At 44.1% G+C, this 8859-nt stretch overlaps 1 long non-coding RNA gene across 1 annotated transcript; it reads right to left on the bottom strand.

Annotated features, from left to right (window-relative positions):
• Positions 1 to 4821: 4821 nt before the first annotated feature.
• LOC114813834 lies at positions 4822 to 8583 on the bottom strand. The gene is made up of 3 exons (XR_003761594.2): positions 8505 to 8583; positions 8220 to 8338; positions 4822 to 4908 (listed from the first exon to the last, which is right to left on the bottom strand). It is a non-coding gene; the product is annotated as an uncharacterized LOC114813834 (long non-coding RNA).
• Between the last annotated feature and the right edge of the window lie 276 nt (positions 8584 to 8859).

An 8859-nucleotide genomic window follows, 5' to 3' on the forward strand; every position in this document is an offset into this window, starting at 1 on the left:
GAGCCCCACATGGGACCTGATAATCTTGCATCTACCCCAGTGCTTAGTTGACTGCTTGGCACATAGTAAGCACTTAACAGATATGATTATCTTTACCATATTCAGTGTTTTATTAGCATCAGGTAAGATATGGGGAGAGAAAAGGCAGCTTCAAGACCGGCACCCTTTAAAGACGGTCTTCAGGGTGTAGATCTGCCCATTTTTGAAGAACCAACCATTACCTCATCTCTCACCTGTCACTAGGTGGGAGTCTAGCTGCTCCGGAGAATATGAGGGAAGAGGAAAGTTTATCCATCATCCTCACAGGGCCATGGAGGGAAATATTAAGTCCAGGATATGACACATAGTAAGCCCCTTCCCTATCCCATTCCTCTTGATAAAAGGACTGCGATGGTGCAATCCTACCTCCTACCTCCCTGGGCTGTGAGGACTCCGTCACTCAAAATGGTGTCTCAGCTCTAATCAATGCCAAATGACCCTGCAGGGGAGGAAAATCAAAACATGAGAAAGAGCCTTTGATGTGAAAGAGACCTGAGCAAGTATCTGATGAATGCATTCATATATTTAGGACAGAGAATGCTTATTATGGTAATACCTCTCAGCCAATATGCCTGGCAGGTACGTTCCTTAGCGTCCCAAAATGAACCTCCCCATCCCTCAGGATGAAAGCTTTAGGGATAAGATCAAATACATGGGAACAAAGAGCACTAAGCAAAGAGGCCATGAAACATTCTCCATCTGTTCACTGATGAAGGGTCTTTATACTTTGAGAACTAGGTTACAACATTGGACTTTTGTGGAGCACCAATCTGTCCTTCCCATATCTCCCCATATCCAGTGAGGCCCAAGAGAAACAGTTTCACTGAGGCAGCTTGGAAGCAAAGCACAGTGAAACAGTCTTCCGTGACCAGAGCCATCGACCTAAACACTGACGGCATCCGCTCGTTGTGAAACAACACTCGTTTCCTCTTCTCCCCTCCGCTGTGTCTGCCTGCGTGGGCGGCGACGTCCCAGCTGAGAAAATGCAAAATGAAAATAAACAGAAAGGGGCCAGGTGGCATGGGGATTTGATGAAGTAACCTTTCATTTCTGGAAGCCGGAGTTCAATGCAGCTTCAATGAAAAACAAAGCGACACGAGTGGATTCCACGCGGTGGCTGCTGACTCTTGGCTACTCGGGCTGAAATGTCGGCGTGTGCTGGCAGCGGGTGGGGTGATTGGCAGATTCCACCGAAGATCCAGGAAGAAAACAGCTGGCTGGAGGGGGGTGATAAGGCGGCATGGGATTCCCCAGAGGAGGAAGAGATGGACAACCAGGAGGAGGAAAGAGAGAAAGAGGAGGATGGAGAGAAGGAGGAGGACCAAGAAAAGGAGGAAAAGAAGGAAGAAGAGGAGGATGAGAAGGATGATAACGATGAGAAGAGATGGTGGAGGAAGAGGAGAAGGAAAAGGATAGTCGGGCGGCAGGAGAAGGGGAAAGGAGGAGTAGGAGCAGAGGAGGAGGAGGTGTGGGGAGGAGGAGAATGAGACGGGGAGAAAGAAGAGGAAGAGGACAAGGAGGAGAGGAGGATTAGGAGAAAGACAAGGAGGATGTAAAGAATGATAAAAGGGGAAAAGAGGAGGAAGAGGAGAAGAGAAGGAAGAGGAGGTGTAGGAGGAAAAGGAAGGATGAGAAGGAAGAGGAGGAGGTAGAGATGGATGAGGAAGAGCAGGAAGAAGAGGAGTGTGATGGGAGGAGAGGGTGAAACCAAGTTTTGGCCTCTTTTACAGTTTCTGGTTTTGGCATATCACTCCCACTGAAGAACACTCTGCAGTTGACAGAGTGAAACTTAATGATTTATTCGTTGAGATTAATCCGAAGCAACAGGAATCCAGCCCAGATCTCAGACTCGAGAAATGACACGTTGAAGGGAAATATAGTTAGGAGTTTGAAGAGCCCCAAAACGTGCGTGAAAATCAGAACGATAATACGGATTTAAAATAACAACTCCGGGAAGGAAATAGTGTGTTATCCCTCCACCCCCACTGACCGATCTGCAATTTACCAACAATTAAACAAACTTCTCCATCTGTGTTGATTTTTATCTTATCCAAATTAGTGTTCTCACTCCTAAACCATTTACTAGCCTGTTCCAAAACGAAAAGAAAAATACACATGAAAAGCATTCCCTCCTGCACATAAAAATTTTCTCTTTAACCCCAAGCCTCCAACATGTGGTTGCAAAGAATGCAAACATATCAGGGAGTCAAACAAAACGGTCGGACCTGATTGGAGCCCGTCTGCCGGTTTGTTTATCCTGCCATGGTACTGGAGCTTGTGGTCTGCAGAACTCTCTCTTTTCTAGGTTGCGTTAGGAAGGGGCCTCCTGGTGGGAGGACTCAAAGCCACTGAGGCATGGAAATGGCAGGTCCCAGAGGGATGGACAAGTTGAAATCCCTCCCCCCAGCATCCCTGATCCCAACCCTCTTGTCTTCTCCAAAGAGCAAATACCATGGCGAATTCTGTGGGGCGATGCTTTTCGGCTTCCTAAATTCCAACACGATTCCAATCGACTGGGGTATTTAGCAGCGTGGCCTAGTGAATAGACCATGGGCCTGGGAGTCAGAAGGGCCTGGGAGTCAGAAGGACCTGGGTTCTAATTCTGGCTCTGCCACGTGGCTGCTGTGCGTGACCTTGGGAGCACAGACCTTCTCTGTGCTTCGGTTACATCATCAGCCTCCTTTCTGATCTCTCATCCTCCTGTCTCTCCCTGCTTCAGTCTAATACTTCACTCTGTTGCCCGGATTATCTTTCTACAGAAATGCTCTGGGCATGTCACCCCTCTCCTCAAAAGTTTCCAGTGGTTGCCTATCAACCTTCACATCAAGCAAAAACTTCTCACTATTGGCTTCAAAGCTGTCCATCACCTTGCCCCCTCCTACTTCACCTCCCTTCTCTCCTTCTACAGCCCAGCTTGCAGACTCCGCTCCTCTGCCGTTCACCTCCTCACTGAGCCTCGTTCTCTCCTGTGCCGCCGTTGACCCCTGGTCCACATCCTATCTCTGGCCTGGAATGCCCTCCCTCCTCACATCTGCCAAACTCTTTTCCCCCCTTCAAAGCCCTAGTGAGAGCTCACCTCCTCCAGGAGGCCTTCCCAGACTGAGCTGCCCCTTGCCTCTGCTCCTCCTGCCCTTCTCATCTCCCCTAAGCTCTTCCTCTGCTCTATCCCCTTCCCTGCCCAACACATGTGTATATTTGTACATATTTATTATTCTATTTATTTTATTAATGTGTACATTTCTATAATTTTATTTATCTATTTTGATGCTCTTGATGCCTGTCTACTTGTTTTGTTGTCTGTCTCTCCCTTCTAGACCGTGAGCCCATTGGTGGGTAGGGATTGTCTCTATGCCGAATTGTACTTTCCAAGCGCATAGTACAGTGCTCTGCACACAGTAAGCGCTCAATCAATATGATTGAATGAATGAATGAATGAATCTGTAAAATGGGGATTAAGACTGCGAGCTGCATGTGACACAGTGACTGTGTCCAACATGATTTGCTTGTTTTCATCCTGATGCTTAGTACAGTGTGGGGCTTATAGTAAATGCCTAACAAATACCACAGTTATTATTATCGTCACTAAGTGCTTAATGTATGCTGATCCTGGTAAAGTGTTGGGGAAAATACAGATAAAACAGTTCAGTTAATCAATCATAATTATTGAGTGCTTATTGTGTGCAGAGCATTATACTACGTGCTTGCGAGAGTACAATATAAGAAAGTTGGTAGACATGTTCCCTGCCCACAACAAGCTTGCAATCTATGGGGTCAGTATAAATACATTCAGAAAGAGTTCAGTAGTTCAAACAGTCTCTATCTCCCCATGGACTCATGTAATCATGCCTCCTATTACTACTACTAATGATAATAATAATGAAAGTATTTTAGTAAGCACTCACTGTGTATCGAGGATTGTACTAAATTTCAAGGAATTGAAAATGAAATTAGACCAGACCCAGTTCCTTTCCCGTAGGAAGCTCACTGTCTAAGGTTGTAAGAGAACAGATACCAGACCCATTTTTACAGGTGAATTAACTGAGGCACACAGAAGCTGACTTGCCCAAGTTCACACAATAAGCAATCGGAAAAGCCAGGATTAGGACCTCGATTTCCTCACTCAAAGTCCTGTGGTCTCTCCACCAGGCCATGCTGTGATATGACCAAAACCAATTATCACAAACTGGATAATCCTCTACTGGATTAATCCTGTACCGCCTAAGCTTTCTAGCCACTGCCCATTATAAACTCAGATGTACACAGAAGGTAAAGTGGAGTCATTTTTCCTATTAGGTCTTGATTAGACACTAGTCTGTTCCATCCCTTGATGACTTGGTTATGATATTTCTTAAGCTCTAAAGATAAGCATTGTGCCTAGAGGAGTCAAAACGACATGGATTCCAATCCTGGCTCTGCCACTTGTCTGCTCTGTGACCTTGGTCAAGTCACTTCACTTCTTTGTACCTCAGTTACCTCATTTGTGAAATGGGGATTAAGACTGTGAAGTCCTGTGTGGGCCAGGGACTGTGTCCAACCTGATTAGCTTGTATCTAATGCTTAGTACAGTGCTTGCCACACAGTAAGTGCTTAACAAACACTATAAATAAAATAAAACAGCTCTTGCTATGTGCTGGGATGTTTACTGGTTCTAACAACAACATAATAACAGCAGAACCTATCCCACCAAGGGCACTTAGTTGAGGAAGTAGGGAGAGCAGTTGTTTTATTGTCATTTTAGGAAGAGAGACAAAATATGACCTACCCGAGTTTATGCAGCAGGCCAGTGCTAGAGTTGGGATTCGATTCCAGGTCTCCTCTCAGATCTGTGCTCTTTCCATTCCCTCATGTCTTCTGGTTTAATTCAGTTTACTGGAGAGACAAACAAACTAGAATTATTTATAAAGATTATAAATTATTTATATTTACCAGGAGAGAGAACACGGATGCAACCAGTAGTAAACAGAGCAGGGTAAAATAGCTGAATAAAATACATATATTCGTGTACGTACCTAGGAAAGGGATAAAATGCATCTCACTAGATTGTAAACTTCTTGTAGGCAGCTCTTTTACATTGTATTTTTCCAAGCCTTTAGTACAATGCTCTGTACAAAGTGTCCAGTAAATACCACTGATTGAGTCAGTAATTATCCTCATTAGTAGTTGAAACTACTTCCATGACTAGTAGAATCTTCCTACTCTGAATATGGAAAATTATATTTACAGTGACAGCTGCCCACAGAGTAGAAACTGAAGATGAAGCAGTCCTCTTAATGCCATAATGTCATAACTTCCTCTTTAGCAGTGCTTGGCACATAGTAAGTGCTTAACAAATACCAGAATTATATATAATTATATAATATTATAAATATAATTATATAATTATATAATATATAATTATAATAATTATTTAGCGAAATCAATGGTATTTACTGATTGCTTACCATGTGTCAAGCACTGTACTAAGCACTTGGAATTGTACAAAACAGAATTAGTAGACATGTTTCCTGCCCACAAGAAGCTTACAAACATTATGTAGCACCTTATTTTAACTATTTCCTTTAGGAATTTATCCCTGGCATAAAAATATGCACCAATTTGACCTAATGGGGCATGTTTCTTTCCTTCCAGAATATAGGAAAAATCCAAATGTTTTAGGAGTAATTAATCTGACTCTCTCAAGCGATTGATTTTTCTCCGTGCTTTTTTCCAGAATAGTTAGCAGTAATAACAGCATTATCAAATCAATCATATTTTTTGAACACTTACTGCGTGTACAGCTCTGTACTAAAAAATGCTTGGGAGAGGCCAAAATAACGGAGTTGTTCGACCCATTCCCCACCCACGGGGAGCTTACAGTCGAGAGGCGGAGACTGTAATTAATATAAATAAATTATAAATAAGCATATAAGTGCTGTGGGGCTGAGGGTGGGGTGAATAAAGGATTCAAATCCAAGTGTAAGTGTGACACAGAAGGGAGAGGGAGTAGGAGAAATGAGGGCTTAGTTTGGATTTGCTGTCCCAGCTGTTGCACGGCATGAAGTACTTGAGAAGGGCAAAAAAAAAGAATTCACTGCCCACATTCTCTGCCCACTCCAAGTACGTACCACAGAACTTTGGGGTCTGAGATGGGCAAAACCAGCGTGGCTCAGTGGAAAGAGCACGGGCTTTGGAGTCAGGGCTCATGAGTTCGAATCCCAGCTCTGCCACTTGTCGGCTGTGTGACTTTGGGCAAGTCACTTAACTTCTCTGTGCCTCAGTTCCCTCATCTGTAAAATGGGGATTAAGACTGTGAGCCCCACGTGCGACAACCTGATTCCCCTATGTCTACCCCAGCGCTTAGAACAGTGCTCGGCACATAGTAAGCGCTTAACAAATACCAACATTATTATTATTATTATTAAACTACGGGTTGATACTCCTTGGCCTTCTCTTTTTGGGTTGATGTATACCAAGCCTCGTCCACATATTTTCTAAGCACCTATCTGTGCTTATTACTAACAAAGCCCCACAGGGGGAAAAAAATCCCGTTTCTTGTGCAATATGCTTTTGTTAAAAACTGCAAACCGATCAAGCGATAAAATTCCATATTCATCTACCGCGAGAGCCAGTGTCATTTTTAAAAGATTTAAGTGTCTTTGCCTCTGTGAGATTTCTAAACTAAGCAGGGAGCGGTTATTTATGTTTCAAAGTCAACATGTTTCCCTTCTTCCAGAATGCTGGCATGGCATCTATTTTCTGGGAGACTGTAATGTCTTTCCTCTGTCCTTTTATCCTTCACTTGCTTTCTTTCAGTCTACATTTTCTACCTCTCCCCAGGTGCACTCCCTTGCCTTTCCATTCTCCCTTTTTGGAGTCTGTGGAGTTAATTTTACCCGTAAGCTCTTCAAAGCATCCCGGGAACCCTTTAAGTTTCTAATCATGGACTCTTAGTTTCTGGAGTTTCTGAAGTTACAGCACAAATGAAACGGGAATTCCCATCTGCATTCAATATGCAGCTGGCATCGAGCCTCTGTTATTTCCTTAAGTTCCTTTCTTTAAAAGAAAAAAAAAGAAAAAAGAAAGAAAAAACTTGAAGGATAAATCCTAAAGATAGCCATCTTATTTCCCTGAACTTCAAGGTGCGTATATTCCTTCCACGTTTCTTCTCAATTTTCTATTTCTCCACATTTACTTATTTAAGGCCAGGATCCCTGGGACAGCCTCCCAAAACACACATCTGATTCTGCGGGGCAATCGCAGTATTAATTGAGCATGTATCCTACAACCATGAAAACTGAAGGCTCAATCTAAAACAATAAAGCATTCGGCCACTGGGAAAGGTGAACTTGTAGGGCATAGTGGCATGATGACTTCAGATGAGAAGGAATTTATTCATATTAATGTCTGTCTCCCCCTCTAGACTGTCAGCTCATTGTGGGCAGGGAACGTGCCTGCTAATTCTGTTGTATCGTACTCTCCTGAGGGCTTAATAAATATTCCGCACATCTCCTGGCAACTTCCCAGCATGAGTATTGGTAGACTCTCTTAAGTGCTTGGCACAGAACTTTGCACACAATAATAGCTCAATAAATACCACGGATTGATTGACTGAAAAGGGCCATGAGGCTTCTAGGCTATTTTCCCCTCAGATGGGAGGTTATATTAACCTCCCCCCACTCCTCCCCCCCTTCTCCATTACCCCCCTCACGCCCTCTGCTCTTCCCCCTTTCCGTCCCCTCAGCACTGTGCATATTTGTTTATATTATTACCCTGTTTATTTTGTTAATGATGAGTGTATCTCTATGATTCTATTTATCTTGATGATGTTGTTTTGTTTTGTTCTGTTTTGCCAAATTGTACATTCCAAGAGCTTAGTACAGTGCTCTGAACAAAGTGAGCGCTCAATAAATACTATTGAATGAATGAATATGATTGACTGAGAGAGAACTGAAGCACTAAATCCTGCATCCTTTCCTACCTTACCATCACCTATACAGACAGTTGGTCAAAGCTGCCCATTAACACCCTCAATGCCCCAAAGTATCTTCAAGGATACGGGTTCCATTCAGACGTTCATTTCAGTCAGTCGGTTAGGCAGTCACTCGTATTGATGGAACATTTCAGAAGTGTAACACTGAACCGGACGGGCACAGGCTCCTCTCAATTGAACCACTGCAAATTTAAATGCACGACAGACTTACGAGGGCACTGCTTTGGATGGCCTGCAGCTTAGATCTGTCCCACCAGATGGGGTTCTGTGTCACGGCTGAGAGCTAATGGAGGCCCGTGCTCTATCAGGGTGTTTCTGCTTTCTTCTTCACTGGGATGAAGAAACATAATTCTTAACCAATTACAAGGATAAATAAATTGTATTACATTTTATAGAGTTTCTTGTGGGTATAAGCTTCCAAATTAGGTTTCACGGTGCATTGAAAAACACTGAAAGAGTCTCAAGAAATAGAATATGTGCAGAATATACAACGCACACGAAAAGCCGAAGTCAAAGGTTGAGTCGTAGACTCGGCAGCGGCGGCTCCACGGCTCTCGGGGCTGGACTGGGGAAGCCGCCGGCGTCCCGGAGCTGAATCCCATCGGCAGTGGAGCTAGGTCTGCCGCCATCAGCCTCTGCCTCCCTTCCCCCTTCCCCAGCCCCGCTGTCTTCAGGGTGGATGGATTCCTTCGTTCGTGTCGCCGGCCGGTTGGGTCTGGAGAATACCAGCAGTTGTTAGAGAAGAGATGGGTTAATAGGGGTGATGGGCTGAATCCACAGGCGAGGTGGAGGCCTTGGAGATGTGGGAGAGGCTGAGGGGGCTAGAACATAGGAGAAGCAAAGGCTTTGAG

The sequence above is a fragment of the Ornithorhynchus anatinus genome, chromosome 8 (assembly GCF_004115215.2).
Source record: "Ornithorhynchus anatinus isolate Pmale09 chromosome 8, mOrnAna1.pri.v4, whole genome shotgun sequence".
Classification (NCBI taxonomy): domain Eukaryota; kingdom Metazoa; phylum Chordata; class Mammalia; order Monotremata; family Ornithorhynchidae; genus Ornithorhynchus; species Ornithorhynchus anatinus.